Source organism: Dama dama, chromosome 29, assembly GCF_033118175.1.
Source record: "Dama dama isolate Ldn47 chromosome 29, ASM3311817v1, whole genome shotgun sequence".
Classification (NCBI taxonomy): Eukaryota; Metazoa; Chordata; class Mammalia; order Artiodactyla; family Cervidae; genus Dama; species Dama dama.
Window position 1 is genome coordinate 51,579,801 of NC_083709.1, and position 16,420 is coordinate 51,596,220.

A 16,420-nucleotide genomic window follows, 5' to 3' on the forward strand; every position below is an offset into this window, starting at 1 on the left:
AATTAATTACACGTCCTACCCTATTGTTAGTAGGCTTAGCCATGTGACTTGTTTCAACAAACTGGATGTGAGGGGAAGCAGCATACAAGCAGAAGCAGTAACAGTCATGAATGGACTGGCCACTTCCTTTCTTGCCCCCATGAGACTATGTCCCAGACTGTGTGGTAGCTCCACAGGCCTGGATCTAGAGCAAAGACCACCCTTGGAGCAGAGCCAGAGCTGTCACGTAATGTGAACAAGAAATTAAAATATGTTGTTTTAAGCCATTAAGCATCATCTAGTCTAAGCTTAGACATGAAACCAATGCTTCTTTTAAAAAAATGTTTTAAGGCTCAATGAAATAATTAATACTCAGAGCAACCTAATGAAGTTGGATGAACAAGTAGGTTTTACTGCCAGTGAATTTTCATGCTAACCATCTGCATAACAATACAATAAACTGAAAATAACTTTCTGGCTTTTTTAAAGTTTTTACCTTATAAATATGTGCTTTAGGGGGAAGGGGAAAACTTAAGCTACTTGTTTGACTGACCTTTAGAAGATCTTGTTGAAAACAATAGTAGGTTCAAAGAAGATAAGGTTCAAACAGCTCACCTTTCCACAGGTATGTAATTAATCTCTAACTGATGTGGGGATAAAACAAGAATCAAGGTTATAAACTTAACTGGCATATCAGTCTCCTTACAAAACAAGGAAATGTAACTGCCTAATATTTTATGATATGTAGAAACCATTCTTTTCAAAGTCTAAGTCAGGTTCATTCAATTTTTAGTATTAGTCCCTACCTGGAAATCTTAACTCATCAGATATAAGATTTGATGATGCAAATAATTTTTCAAATGATCAACTAGGATAGAACTTAATGAAAATTACTAGATGTCTCAATTTTTTTTCCAAAAGCCAAAGAAAAACAATGCCCAAAGTTAATACTCCTCTCATAGTTATTCTGACAAAAATATATATGAATTCACCTAAAAAGTTAATTTCTGAAGGAAAATATTCAACACCACCTCTTACAAATTGGTGGTGAGGTACTGGTGAGCTAGAAGCCCAGAGAAACTCAGAACACATACTAAGACTAAGCTGACAAGGTGTCATATTCATAGGTTATAGCAAGAGTTTGTTTAATTGGGAGGAAACAAGTGGGGAGGGGGGAAGGCACACTAAGAAGGTGCCTAGTGAAAAGTGAAGGATAATTCTAAAAAACCCTATTCAGGAACAAACCATTTTCTTCCCACATACATTTCCCCTTTTTGAAAAATCCACCCAGACTCAGCCTTGGCTGCTCTGTGTTTTGTGTGATCCCAGACTCTCTGACCACAGCTGACGGGACCACACAAAGGTTCCCATTCTCAGAAGGGAAAAAGAGGCAAAGGCAAAGCTGATCCGCCAGGAATGAGAGAGGGCTAAGAAGAGAGACCCATATGGTCCAAAAACTTAGGTTTGAAATGGGATGTCATGATAAGCAAGGACTGTAGTGCCATTCTCTACCCAAATGTGAGTTGAAGCAGAGAAAGATGATCTACAGAGAAAAGCCAAAGAATGGTAAAAATGCTAGAGACAAGATATCATGAGTGTTCAAAAGAAATCATAACTTCCAGCCCTAACTTCCCAGTTCCCAGGAAGACCGCCTGGCTATCATGCACTTGCATTTCCACTGGATTCCTTCCAACAAATTCCTTATTGGGTTGGTTGCTATTTGTTTGTTTTGGTCAAACTTCTTATTGCTGATGCTGGTTTGTTGAAGCCAGCTTAAATGAGTTTCTCTTTTATGCAGCCAATGGGAAATAGATGGGGAAACAGTGGAAACAGTGGCTCTCTTTATTTTGGGGGGCTCCAAAATCACTGCAGATGGTGATTGCAGCCATGAAATTAAAAGACGCTTACTCCTTGGAAGGAAAGTTATGACCAACCTAGATAGCATATTAAAAAGCAGAGACATTACTTTGCCAACAAAGGTCCATCTAGTCAAGGCTATGGTTTTTCCAGTGGTCATGTATGGATGTGAGAGTTGGACTGTGAAGAAAGCTGAGCGCCGAAGAATTGATGTTTTTGAACTGTGGTGTTGGAGAAGACTCTTGAGAGTCCCTTGGACTGCAAGGAGATCCAACCAGTCCGTCTTAAAGGAGATCAGTCCTGGGTGTTCATTGGAAGGACTGATGCTGAAGCTGAAACTCCAATACTTTGGTCACCTCATGTGAAGAGTTGACTCACTGGAAAAGACCCTGATGCTGGGAGGAACTGGGGGCAGGAAGAGAAGGGGACGACAGAGGATGAGATGGCTGAATGGCACCACCAACTCGATGGACATGAGTTTGGGTAAACTCTGCGAGTTGGGGATGGACAGGGAGCCCTGGCGTGCTGCGATTCATGGGTTTGCAAAGAGTCGGACACGACTGAGCGACTGAACTGAACTGAAGCCTTATCACTTTGTTTTAATTTTTGATTTATTTGTAAATGATTGATCTTAATAAACTTTTTAAATTAAAGAATAACACATACAGTAAAGCACATAAATCTTAAATATTTATCATGATGAATTTTTTCATGAACGAATATATCCAAATCACCATCATCCCCTAAGTTCCTTACCAGCCAGTACACCCTTGTGCTGACTTCTGTCACCATCGAGTAGTCTTGCCTTTCTTTTGATGTTCATATAAATGAAATCATACAATATGTATACTAATTTCTGAATTCCTTTACTCAATATCTATGAGATTCATCAAGTTTTGTGTAGCAGTAATTTGGTTTTTTACTGCTGTGTAGTATTTCAATGCATAATCCTACCACAAATATTTATTCAATATCTGGCTTGCTTCTATTATGTTTCTATCATTCCATTATAAACATTCTTGTAAATCCTTCTGGTGCACATAAGCACTCATTCCTGTTAGGTATACATATCTGGGAGTATAATTACTGAGTAAAAAGATACAGGTTTGTTCAGTTTTATAGATAAGTACAAAGAGCTTCCCAAAATAGTTAAACCAATTTACATACCTATCAGCAGTGTATGAGAGTTTGAGCTTTTCTATATCTTCATTTGGTTGTTAGGATTTTTTTTTTTTTAAGCCATTTGGGTAGGTTTGTATTGGCATTCTATAATAGTTTTAATGTGCATTTTCCTGATGACTGATGATACCAAATGCTGTTCTGCTCATTTTTTAAATTATATTTTCAGTTTTTCTTATTAATTTGTAGCTGTTCTTTACATATTCTGGACAAGTTTCTTGTTGGATATATGTTATGACTAATATCTTCTACTTTGTGACTTGTCTTTTTATTCTCAATTTGTACTGTGGAATGAAAGTTATTAATTGTAATGAACATGAGAACAGACAAAACAGCACATGTTACTGTGAGAAATAGATCAAATCCTCTGGGTCCATTAAGACACTGATTTAAGGAAAGTTAACCAGTTAACTGTGGGGGTGGGGGGTCACGGTATCCAGCCTTTGCACAGGCCCTAGTGTGCTCACAGTTTATTAAGTATATTTATGCATCATACCCTGGAAATATTTTTATGAATGGTGAATGGCTTTCACCACCAGCCCTTAAAAGTCTAGCAGCATGTTTCCAGCACCACTCAGCATAATTAATGGTCCAGACTACTTCCCAGAAGAGATGTTCAGAGGACAGACTTAGGGTACTAAGAACATATTGCATCTCTCCCCATCCCAGTGCCCCTAGAGAAAAATATCCTAACCTCAACAATTTCCCAGCAATTACCAGGAATTCTATTATCTTAAACAGCCTGTGAAAGCTTCCTTGGCCTGGGACAGCAAATGGAGCAACAGTTTTCTCCAATGATCATATTTCAAGAGAGCTTGGGTAGAGCCCACACATCTATTACCTCATTGATCCTCTTAGCTCCTCTGTGCAGGACCTCTCATTATCTCCATGTTCTAAGCAGAGAGTGATCATTTTGCTCAGCCAAAATTGTGGAAGAATTTGCAGAGAAGGGAGAAGGGCGGTGGCACTTACTGGCGTTGGGGTTTCCTACTGGACCCAGAGCCCTGAGTCCTCCTCTCCCTTTTTTTTTTTTTTTTTTTGGTCACTGGGTACTGACACTTTCTCTAACTGCTGCGAGGATCAGGGGTAGGGGGGTGGGGAGGGACTACTCGTTGATCTGGTATGCAGCTTCTCATTGTGGTGGCTTCTCTTGTTGGGGAGCAGAGACTCTAAGGTGCACGAGCTTCAGTAGTTGCAGCGCACACACTCAGAAGTTGTGGCACACACACTTAGCTGCTCCACAGTGTGTGACCTCTTCCCGGACCAGAGGTCAAACCTGTGTCCGCTGCATTGGCAGGCAGATTCTTATCCACATGGCAAGTCCATTCCTCTGCCTTGTTACTAGCTCCCAAGGTTCTTCTCTGATCTACTGTGTGCCAGCTGGGATCACAATCCTTTCTCTGTTTCTCTGGTCATAAACAAACAAAATAGCTCTTTTGAGATTTTTTTTTTTGTCCCAGGGAGATTTTTAGTCAGGAAATACTATATCCTAAATGTTCCTTCTTTTATCTTCCCTCTCTTCTCTGTCTTCCTTCTCCCTCCTCCAATCAAGACATACTTAAACACCTAGGCATGATTATATTACTCTTCCTTTTCAGACACACAGAAGCAAAAACAAAAAAAAAACATGCCTGGCAGGAAGTAGCAGACTTGAGGCTCTAGAGTCCAAGCTCCTAACCACTGCCCTATATTGAATCAGGTCCCATCAATGTGACCTATCCAGAAATAAAGGTTAGGAGAGGGGAAAGGAAAGGCTTCCCTGGGTCACTGAGGGTCACGTAGGAAAAATGAGATGCTCAGAATGAGACAGTTTCTATGGATTCGGTACCTCCAATCCTGCCTGGGATCCAGGCTAAAATACAGATATTGACATGTGAAGAACAGCCTGAAGTCAGAACTCAAATCAGGTCAAATAACTGGCAAGCACAGTTATTTGGCTAACTTGGATGAGAGGCCAGAGGCAGGTTTACAACACACCTTTTCTTTGAAAGTTCCCAGGAAAAGGATTCATAAACTATATGAACTTCAAGCCCTTAAGCAGTATTTCCTTTTTTTGCTAGCATAGGTGAAAGGGCAGGAAAGTGACAGATTTTTTTTTCCCTGTACTAAAGCTATTTTATTGAATCTTTCTGGGCTCACTAAGAGTCCTCAAGGTCTTCTTACCCATTCTTGACTTCAAAAGGTGAACTCTTGGCAGACTCTGCCCAAAAACAGGCAGAATTGAGCCCAGACACAGTAGCTCTTTATTTCTGAGTGAGAGAGAGTTTGGTTCTCTAGAAGGTGTGAAAAAAAAAAAAAAAAAACCAAACCTGTATGAGCACAAGGGATTTCACCAAAGGAAAACAAAGTCTTTCCAATTAGCTTTTCCTGGTTTCCAAACAGTAGCCTTTTGTTTCCTGAGGTTGGCTTAAAGAAACCTAAAAAACAAACAAAAGAAACAGTTCTCTTTCTCTATTAGCCTAAAAAGAGATAAAAACTCTCCAAAAAAGTCCATGAAATGTGGGGAAGATAACTTATAGTAAGTACCCTCATGTCTCTAAGTTCATACACACGAAAGGTGTATGTGAAAGAGGGGCACTGGAGAATCAACACCTGACTCACATACACACCTGGCAGGTGGGGTCAAATATTGTTAGGGCAAATCTCTTTATAACCAAACTGTTTAAATTTCAACAGATGGAAGCATGAAATTCCTGATCATCTACAGGATAGGTTACTATTCAGTGGGCACCTCAAACCACTATAAAAATTAATGAACTGGTACCCTTGTGCAGATCTGGCAGCCTTAGTATGTCACTGATGAAAGTATACACATTCATTCAACATATACTTTTGAATGCCTACAAAGCATAACTTGGCTATTCCACAAAAAGCCCCTTTTGTTCCTCAAGGCAGTATCTCCATACTGTTTGCCACCCACATGGCTGTCATTCCCAACATGATGAACAATTCTCAGACCCCAGTCTACAGCCACAACCGCTTCCCTTTCCACTCCCCCCAGTAAAAACATAACAGAACACAAGTAAGTTCACATGACTTCATTCAAGGACTAACCTTGAATTCTCTCAACATTAAGAAAAAACCAAACAACATACACAAACTTTCAAAGCAGTCAACTATTTGAGCTGCTTCTCCCAATTGTTAGTGAAACCTTGCCAAGGCTGACAAACTTTGAGTAAGTTAACCCCAATCTTTTCTCTCCCAGTCTCCTCTCCTTGATAGGGATTCAGCGAACTCTCCTCCCACTCCTGAATCATAACTTAGAAAGGAGATCAAAGGGTGATGTTTCTGGAGGCAGAGAAATCTTATTCTGCCCTCAAGGTCAGAAGCCAGCATTCTCCAAATACCCTTCAGGTTATTCCGCACAAGATTCAACCCTGCCAGAAAGAAACCAAACAGTACCCACAAATACCTTAAAAGTATTTAAGACCAACAGTGTCTATCCCTTGGTCAGTATTACCCCTAGTAATATTTAAGGGAAGACAGAACATTGAATAAGTTCAGAAGTAGGCTGCATTCTTAAAGAGGAATATAATCCTTAAAAAGAAACAACTGGGAAGATAAAATAGATGCCCTAAAGAGAAGGATGAAATTTCAAAAGGCCAACAGAAAATAAATCAAAACAAACTCAAGCACACCAAGTCATATGTTAAGTTTCATTGAAACTATTTACTTCATTTTTAAAGAAAAGGCAAAAACTTTCAACATGGACACTGAGGCTTTAGAGTATCCAATTTATCCTTGTGTTGACAACTGCTGTTTTTCCTTTAAAAAAAAAATATGCACCAAGAACTCAAATATTCTTTTATATTTTCAGGTAGAAATCTAATTCCTGGCCAACTACAGAGCATGACTCAGGCAAATCCCCTATTAAAATGTCACAGTGAATGGCAAAAATCAATAGATTGATTTTGCAAACTAGAAAAGTTGAAAGATTAAGACAAAATGAGCAAAATTTCAGTCTTTCTATATATTGAATACTTTTATTCTCAGAACCAGTAGAGTTTATTCACAAACTTTCATTTTTTAAACTTTTTTTATAGTAAATCTCTTGAGATGTATCTCCCGCCAGTTAAAAGAAAAAACTCACAAGAAATGAATTATACAGCAAGGAGAAACAGAAAAGCTAGACTGGTTTAAAAAACTGATACAAAGTCTCAATTAATTCTTTAGCTGGCCTGACTTTTCTATCTCACCATGCTGTAAAACAAAAAGAATAATGAGCCATCTTTGAGGTGCTCATCTTCATAGGTCATGTGGGGAATTCAATAACACTCATTTACCTGAATAGCTAAAAGAGGAAAATAGACAATAACAAGCATTGGCAAGAATGCAGAGCAACTAGGACTCACATAAACTGTTGGAAATATAATTAATAAAACCACTCTGGCAGTATCTACTACAGCTAAACTGAGTGGCTCAGCAATTCCACTCCTAGATACTTATCCTATCAGAAATATATACATATGTTCATGAGAAAACTTGCACAAAGTTGTTCATAACAACAATGTTCATATTGGTCCAAAATAGAAACAACTCAATGTATATCTCCAGTAGGATGGATAAACAGTAGTATATTCACACAATGGAACACAATAAGAAATGAAAATAAATAACTCATAGCCATATGAAACAACATGGATCAATCCTACAAATATGACACAGAGAGAAGCCAGACACAATAAAGTACATGCTCTGTGACTATATATGTATAAAAAAAAATCTGACAAAAGTAATCAATGATATTAGAAGGATACCCTTTGGGCTAGAGTAGTGAACAGAAGTGAGTATAATACAAAGATGATCAGCTTGGGTCTATGGCTCTATGGGAAGGCAGGCAAGGGAGTATCTGATAGAAAAGTGAGTCAAAACATCACATAATATGGACAACTCCAGTCCCTAAAAAAATCTGCTCTTAAACCAGCATTTTTTATAGGAAAGAACAATTCTATTAAGAGGAATACAAAAAAAGAGAGGGATTGGAGAGAGAGAGGGAAAGGCACAGGGAGAGGAGGAAGGATAAATAAATTCAGGCTGAATGAATAAATTCAGGCTGAATAAATTTGATTTCTACCTATGCTCTAATTATTTTTTCATATTTTCCCTAAGATCAAAGGGTAAACAAGTCAGAATTACCAATAGAAATCTGTACAAACATAGCCAAAAATGCAATGCTATCAACAAATTTAAGTTTTTGCCTCTAATCAAGCCAAAACTTATATAAAATATCAAAAGGAGTCTTAACTTCAATGTAATAAATGGAAACCAACAAGAATGGAAGTTCCTCTTGTATGCTTCTCAAGGGATTAGATAATTATAAAAATGCATTAGTATGTCTCCTGAGACTTTAAGCTCCATTGCTCAATTCCATTAACTAACTGAAGTGGTTTTTTTTGTTTGTTTTTTTTTTTTCTGGCTGTGCTGCAAAGCTTGCAGGATCTTAGTTCAATCAGGGATTGAACCCAGGCCCCAGCAATGAAAGTGCTGAGTCCTAACCACTGGACCACCAGGGAGTTCCCCAAATGAAATTTTTAAAAAAGGAAAAAAAAAACAAAACAAAACACCCTACAACAGAACTACAGGGTTCCTGACAGTGTCTGAAATATATAACTCTTTCCAATTAACTGATTGCTTCCATAACAAAAGAAACATGAGGATACTTAATTTCTGACAGGCTTTTCTGGTGTATATACCTGTACCCTAATAGCTAACTCAACAGTGTATCTATTCCAAGATTCTTCATCAATGAGACTATCATTTGCTTCCAGCATTCATACTTTAAATGCAAAGCTGAAGGAAGGAAAAGGCAAAGCAGTACCTGAGTTTAGAAGTCAAAGAGAGAAAATTAAAACTGCTGTACTGTATCACCTGCTCTGCTTATGGACAATACACGCTCACAGGCAATTCACACACCTAGTAGCTGGTGTGTTTTCATAAGAGCCTCACTGTCAGGCATCCTCCATTCAAGACAGTTCTGTTGTTCTCTTTCACTGCCCTTTCCAATACACACACACACACACTCCAACAAACATGAGCTTGCCACCTCTCCACAGCCTTATCAAGTGTGGAACGCTTTATTTAAAATTACACACATAACTGAAGAAAGAGAACTAAAATTAATAAGATAAAAATAATAGGGTACCTAATAAATAACGGGAAGCAAAGGGGGAAGGAAGAAAAGAGAGGTGGGGGATAATAAAAATTCCACTCCTTCCTTAGCAGGGAGTTAATAGCTATAGTTAAATTTGTGAACTCAAGTGTAGACTGTGGCAGCCTAAAATGCAAGCTACACATTCTTTGACACTCTTCCCATCAAATGGCTGGTCTAGATCCCCTCCTCTTCAGTCTGAGCAGGCTTTGTGACTGACTCAATCAACAGAGTTTGGTGAAAAGGAAGTTATGTAACTTCTGAGATTCGGTCATAAAAGGTCAAGAAGATTCCAATTGGTTCACTTGAGGCACTCATAGCTCAAGTTAACTGTATGTGTCCACTTGGAGGGTGTTTTGGGATGAGATTAACATTTCAATTGGTGAATTCTGGGTAAAGCAGATTGTTCTCCATAATATGAGTGGGCCTCACCCAATCAGTTGAAGGCCTGAATAGGACCAAAAAGAGTGGCCTCCCTGAGCAAGCAGGAATTCTCCAGCAGACAGCCTCGAGTCTTCATCTGCAACATTAGCTATCCTGGATGTCCAGGCTGTTGCCTCACACCGCAGATTTTGGAAATCACCAACCTCCATAATCTTCAGCCAATTCCTTATAATAAATCTTTCTATAAATACATGCACATCCTATTGGTCTGTTTCTCTTCAGACCCTGATTAATATCTGGGGAAAGCTGGTGGTCATGTAAGTAGAGAGACTACCTGGGGCTACCATGCTGAAGTTGCCACGTGTAGGTATTCCAGTCAACAATCAGTGCTGAGCCCAGTCTTCCAGCCATCCATCCCAAGGCACATGGCATGGAAGTAAAGCCTTCCTGGACCATCCAGCCCAGCCAATTCACCAGCTGCATGCTACAGAGAGACCTCAGTCAATGCCTCAGGAGGAGGAGAAGCCAGGCCCTACCTGCATCCTTGACCCACGGAACACATAATACCATGAAACAACTGTCTAAGCCACTAAATTTTAAGTTCAATGATAACCAGCAAAAGAACTAAAAACAGAAATAGTTTATGGTTATCACACTGGAGAAGAGACTGTGGCTGAGCTGGGATCAGAAAGGAGTAAAGGGTTTTAAGTTTTCACTTTAAACACTGTTTTGTTATCTGCATTATTCTTACTATGTACAGATATTACTATAGAAATTTAAACAATTTTAAAGAAACAACAGCAGCAAACATGTTCAGCACTTACTGTGTACCAAATTTCAATGTGCTCTCTGTGCTGTTTTAACTAATTTAATCCTCAAAATAACTCCATGAGGGGAGTGCTTTTATTATCTCTTTTTAATAGATGGGAAATTGAGACACAGAGAGATTCAGTAACTGTATGAAAGGTCACACAGCAAGCAGCAGCACCTAGACTCAAACTAGCCAGTCTGGATTCAGAGCTATAACATTTCCACAAAGATTATTATGCTGGTTCAGCAGTCACAAAGTTATTAGATGAAGGGCACAATCTCAAATTGCCATTCACCTGGGTCTCTAAGCATGTGACTAACAATGCTATCATGTGTCAAGCACTGCTGGACTTCCTTGCTTCTTCAAAGGCTATGAGCTAAACTGAAATGCCTTTTACTCTAGTCCCCACCTGTACACATTCTTCTAGGTTCAATCTCCCTAAACATCACCCAAATCTCTCTCTTCAGTGTTACTTTCCCCTACTTTTCCAGTGAGCCATTTTATCAGATACTCCCATCCTCCTGCCTCCAATTCAATTTTCTATCTTTACAACTCCCCATCTGCTATGAACCAAATGAGGGTCTTCAACTCTGAATTCTCCCACCAGGCCCTTGCATAAAATAAAAATGTAATTATCACTTATTAAAGCTCACTGACATTCTTTTATTCTAAATGAAAGTTAGTGGAGCAGCCTTCACCTTAGAGAAATTTTCACCGAATTTTATTTGAGAGCAAAGAGGGAAGAGAGGGGTTAAGCACAATTCTAATCAGTATATACTACTCCTCAGTATATACCCTAAACACAAATTTGTAATGTATATCAAGTCATACAGTAGAATGTTCAAGTCACACTATTCCCCATGGACAAAATTTGGAAACTATTCAAATGCCCATCAACCCTAGAATGGATAAACTGTGGCGTAGTCACAATGAAACACTGGAGAGCAATGATAATGACTGAACTACAGCCACATGCGACAACATGGCAACGTATCACAAACATAATTTTGAGTGAAAGAAGTCAGATACCAAAAACAAAACAAACAGGAAAACCACAAAAACATGATCCCATGTATACAGATCACCAGGACAGGCAAAACTAACCTATGGTTGAGACAGTAGTTACCTCTGGGAAGAGAGTATGACTGGGGAAAAAAAAGCATGGCATTGCTCTGTATCTTTATCTCAGTGCTGGTTATAAGTTTATGTTCACTTTGTGAACATTCATCAAATTATACACCTAAGATGTATATGTGTCTTATAGTTCAACTTTAAGAATTACTTTACAAGATGCATAAGCCAAGCCACCATACAGCAGGCATAAAACACCCTGTAACATTTGAAACCAACTTGGCTTCATTCGATTTGAGGGCAGAAGAGAAGTGCAGTGGTTGTTGCATAATTTGGATAGCTTCAACTCTGCTCACTGAAATGTGATTTTTAGAACGTGCACAAATAGTCCAACAAATGCCTAAGTGAAACATTTGAAATTTCTCACTGAGATCCCCTTTGCTGCTTCTGAATGTGCTCACTCTTCTCCATTTTAACACACTTCAGCTCCCACAAGTACTCCCCTTTCAGGCTTTCTCCAATCCTTTCCTCAATTTCTTGAATTACCTCCAACTAGACCCTTTCCCATCCTCTTCCTCAGACCAGGGGTTATATGAGAGCAGATGCTCTCTCACTGGCTTCCCTGATGGTTCAGCAGGTAAAGAATTTGCCTGCAACGAAGGAGACATAGGAGATGTGGATTCTCAGCACTCACGCAAGCAGATACCTTACTCACCAAATCATTTCAAGTCTGAATGTAACCATCCTAATGGCTATTTGCCTGTGGTTTCTTTCTTTGGGGACAGTGGATACTTTAAAATCTAGAGTCCTTTTTTTCCCTGTAACACCTCCTCCCAAAACAAACGTACACATACATAAAATAGAACTTAACATTTGCTGAGGTAGAACCTCAACTAGACTGATTTGTGGACTTGGCAAATCTAAAGTGCAAAAAGTGTCCCAAAGCACGAGTGTGCCCTTCCTACAGGGATAAAATGCAGTCCTAATTTGTGTGTTTTTAAAAGAGGCAATTATTCCTCTACTGGAAGCCTCTCCTCCATCCTTAGATACTGTAATCTCCAGAGGACAATGTCCAGAGACATGTCCAGACAACCATTCTTTATTTTTCTTCCACTGCTTCAGCAGCTACACCTCTTCCCAAATCTACTAACTGAAAAAGGAATGAAGTTAATCTGTCAGTTTTCTCATTCAATTTCATCTTGAGAAAGCTTCACCTTAGAATGAGGGAGTGGGAGGCAGGGGGAAGGGGAGTGGGGAATAACTGATTAATGGGTAAGGCGTTACTTTGGGAGGTGATGAAAATGTTCTGGAATTAGATAGTAGGGATGCCTGCACAACTTTGTGAATAAATTTATGGCACATTTGTCATGTGTCAACTTTTAAAATAAATAAAATGTGGGAAAGCCTGTTTTCTGTAGAGAAAGTTGGATGAAGCGAGCAAATAGCAGACGGACAGCTAAGAACCACCTAAAAACGAAGCTGAATAAATTCACGGAATTAAAAATGAGGAAACTGGCCCTGACTTTTCATTCAGCTCAGAGATGGATGGGATGAAGCTGGGGCAAGAAAGTGCACAATTACAGAACTGGGTAGTTAACTTTCCTTGTTGGTCTCCAAGCGCCTGTCTTGATATAATACTTCAATTAATTCGACGAGACGAACCTCAGCAAAGACCATGTGCAGACAGCGAGCGCTGGGGGACGCCATAGATTGTTTTTAAGGCTCCCTCAACAAAGCCCTCTCCAAGCCACCCCGGTGCAGCACAGTTCTTGCTGACTTGCAGGACCTGCCGCGAAGAGTTGCCTCTGAGAGTTCCACACTGACCGGGTGAAGAACGGGCAAGGGGAGGACGCTGCTGTGGCCATGGGAAGTGGGAGGAGGGGGAGTTGAGGGTCCAAGTCTGCTTAAGGGCGCTCGCAGCCTCCCTCGACGACCACCAGAAGCCCCCGGAGACTCCAGAAGCCCACGCTGTCCCGGCGGGGCTCGACTGGCCGCAGGCCCAGGGCGCCCACACCCCTCCCCCACCTCCCGGCCCCGGCAACCTCGGCCTGAGCCATCTCCAAGTCGGTTGAGGGCGACCGAGGCCACCTGCCGCTCCGCCGCTGAGGAAGAAAGTGGTCGACTGCCACTCCCTTCAGCGGAGCTGAGCCGAAAACTTCTCAGGGAGACGCCTCGGAGAGCTCTCTCACTCGATCCCGGACTACTGAAAGGGCCCCGGGGCCACAGGGCCGTGAGTCCCGACCCGGGACGCGTCCGCACCCTCCCGCCTCCTGGCCCGGCTCGGACTTTCCCGCTGACCCCGAGCCGGGCGCGCCGCACTCCCCTTCCAAAACCCCCGAGCCCCTCCGCCAGTGCGCCGAACCCCGCGGGTCGCGGGGTCGCAGGAACCTCTCAGACCCCGTCCCTAGGCCCGTCCTGAGGCCGCCGGGGTAAACCCGGCAAAAGAGAGCCTGCGAGGGGCTGCCCTCCGCCACCGCCACGGCCGCCGTGCGCCCCGGCGCGCCCCAAGCTGGCCTGACTGGGCGTGGAGACCAACCCGGAGCAGGGTCGGAGCCCCACGCCCCCGGCCACCCCGCCGGGAAGGTGGCGCAACGCAGCCCTCAGCTCCACTCACCTCCAGCAGCTCCTCTCAACCTGCGGCGCGCGCCGGCCGCTCGCTGCCTCGCCCGCAGCTCTGGGACCTCGGAGAAGGGGGCGGGACGCAGGGGGCGGAGCCGGCCCCGGGCTGGCGAGCGCCAGAATTAAACCCCGAACGTACCGGATCAACCCAGGCCCCGCTGCTGCCGCAAAGCCAAGGAAGTCGGGGGCGACCCGCAAGCCTCCGACTCCGGGCGGGAAACGGCTGCGGCTGCGTCCCGGAGCGGGACGGAGGGACAGCTCGGGCCTGCAAAACCCCAGACGGCTCCCGGGACCTCGAGGAACCGTGGCTTTCGGCGGCGCTCTCTTTGTACCCGCGCGAGCCGGCCGGCGGGCAGACTCCAGTGCGCCTGCGCGCCGATCAGACTCTACCAGGCCCACGGGGCACCTTCGCGCACCTCCGCCGCCTCACCCCGGTCCGCTGGCTTCTGCACCGCGAGCAGCAGGCAGAGCCGCTCCTTCCGCCCCGGCACGCTCCTGCTGCAGCTGTGTGTTTACTTTCTTTCCCCGAGGGAGAGGAAAAAAACCCATCCCTAGTGAGTTGTGCGTCAGTTCGATTCTATCAGCTCTTACCCGGAGGGGTACCTGGAAGCGGGTGGCTGGCACTGGTAACACGCCGGCTTAGCGCCTTTTACTGGGCCCTCCCTCCTCACCAGCTAAAGAAATTGATCAGGGACTGTCGGCTTGTTTCCTGGCCCCTGGTGACAGCGGGACTCTGGAGCATGCAGGGATCTGGTTTTCTGCAGGTGCCTGAGCTGGACGAGCCGTGTCCTCCGTGCGTTCGCGCCGGCTCGGCTGCAGGACGGGTCCTCTGTGAAAAGGAGAGAATGCATGTCCAGAAGGGTGTAGGTGTTGTGGGGACTTCAAAGAAGACGCAGTGCCTGGCTAGGCAGCTTAGAAGCGAACTAGGAAGTCAGACACTCTCAATCCGCAGCAACCTAAGCGGGTGCAAGGGAGGCTGTGACTTGAATCTTCTTTCAAATTGAAGATGGTTTGAATAAACAGGACGGGAGGACCGACAAATATTACCAAGAAACACTAATGCCAGCTCTCCAATCACTGATTTTTCTTAAGCTCGGGGCGGGGCTGTTCACCAACTAAGGTCTCCAGCGCAGCACACCTCCCAGAGGGGCTTTAGGCAGTCACAATATTTTTGCAAGTAGGTTAAAGCAAAGAGTCATTACGAGATGCTAGCCTCTGGGGAGAAGAGGCTGTTAAATCCCTATATGTTCACAGCAAAGCACACCTGCAGATTCCTGAAACCGATGGCCCCTGCCTGTGAAGATAAGCGAAGGACAGCTCAAAGATACACGGCGGCCTGAAATCTCACTTAAAAAGCTCAGACCCTTTGCAAGCTCATCAGATGACAGTAAACAAACTCTTTTCCTTCTCCTTGACCTCCGTTTCTTTATTTGTAGAATAGGCTATATGGATTCAATAGATCTTCTTTAAAATTCCCCCTGCCCCAAATGTCTATGATTCTATGTAAACAATACTTTTATTGTTTATTGTTTTATTGAGATGGTTGGATGGCATCACCAACTGGATGGATATGAGTTTGAGCAAGCTCCAAGAGTTGGTGATGGACAGGGAAGCCTGGCGTGCTGCAGTCCATGGGGTCACAAAGAGTCAGACACAACTGAGCCACTGGACTGAACTGAAACAATACTTATTCCCAAGGGGGGTCCTGCATACACAAAGGATGCCATCCATCCTTTTTTTCTCCTTGCTTACATTTACTCAGTAAACATTTATTTCATAGGTCCTATTGGCTCAGTGGTAAAGAATCTGCCTGCCAATGCAGGAGACACAGGTTGATCCCTGGATGGGAAAGATCCCTGGGAGAAAGAAATGGCAAACCACTCCAGTATTCTTGCCTGGGAAATCCCATGGACAGAGGAGCCTGGCGGGCTACAATCCACGAGGTCGCAAAGAGTCAGACAGACTGCGTGACTAAACAGCAACAAATGAAGATAAATCTAATCAATCAAAACTATGGCATGTGCGCTAAGTCGCTTCAGTTGTATTTGACTCTTTGAGACCCCATGGACTGTAGCCTGCCAGGCTCCCCTGTCCATGGAATTCTCTAGGCAAGAATACTGGAGTGGGCTGCCATTTCCTCCTCAAAGGGCTCTTCCTACCCAGGGATTGAACCCAAGTCTCTTATGTCGCCACACTGGCAGGTGGGTTCTTTACCACTAGCACCACCTAGGAAGTGCCCCAAAGTATGGCAGATTCTGAACTTTTAGCAGGCTTATATTTGAAGTTTTCTTTATTTTTAGTCATTTTTCTATTGAGATGCAATTCACATAGCATAAAATTTGCTCTTAAAGTGTATAATTTCGTGATTTTGA

At 42.9% G+C, this 16,420-nt stretch overlaps 1 protein-coding gene across 2 annotated transcripts in view; it reads right to left on the bottom strand.

Moving 5' to 3' along the window:
• Window positions 1-14,166, bottom strand: part of KANK1 (KN motif and ankyrin repeat domains 1) — a 210,807-nt gene extending 196,641 nt beyond the window's left edge. The window contains exons 1-2 of one of the 2 annotated variants that reach the window (XM_061132738.1): window positions 14,044-14,062; window positions 5,325-5,432 (exon numbers count right to left, since the gene is read on the bottom strand). The gene's annotated coding sequence lies outside the window, so the exon portion shown is untranslated. Of the gene's footprint in view, window positions 1-5,324; window positions 5,433-14,043 lie in introns of both variants that reach the window. The other variant, XM_061132739.1, reaches the window with a different exon arrangement.
• Window positions 14,167-16,420: the final 2,254 nt, after the last annotated feature.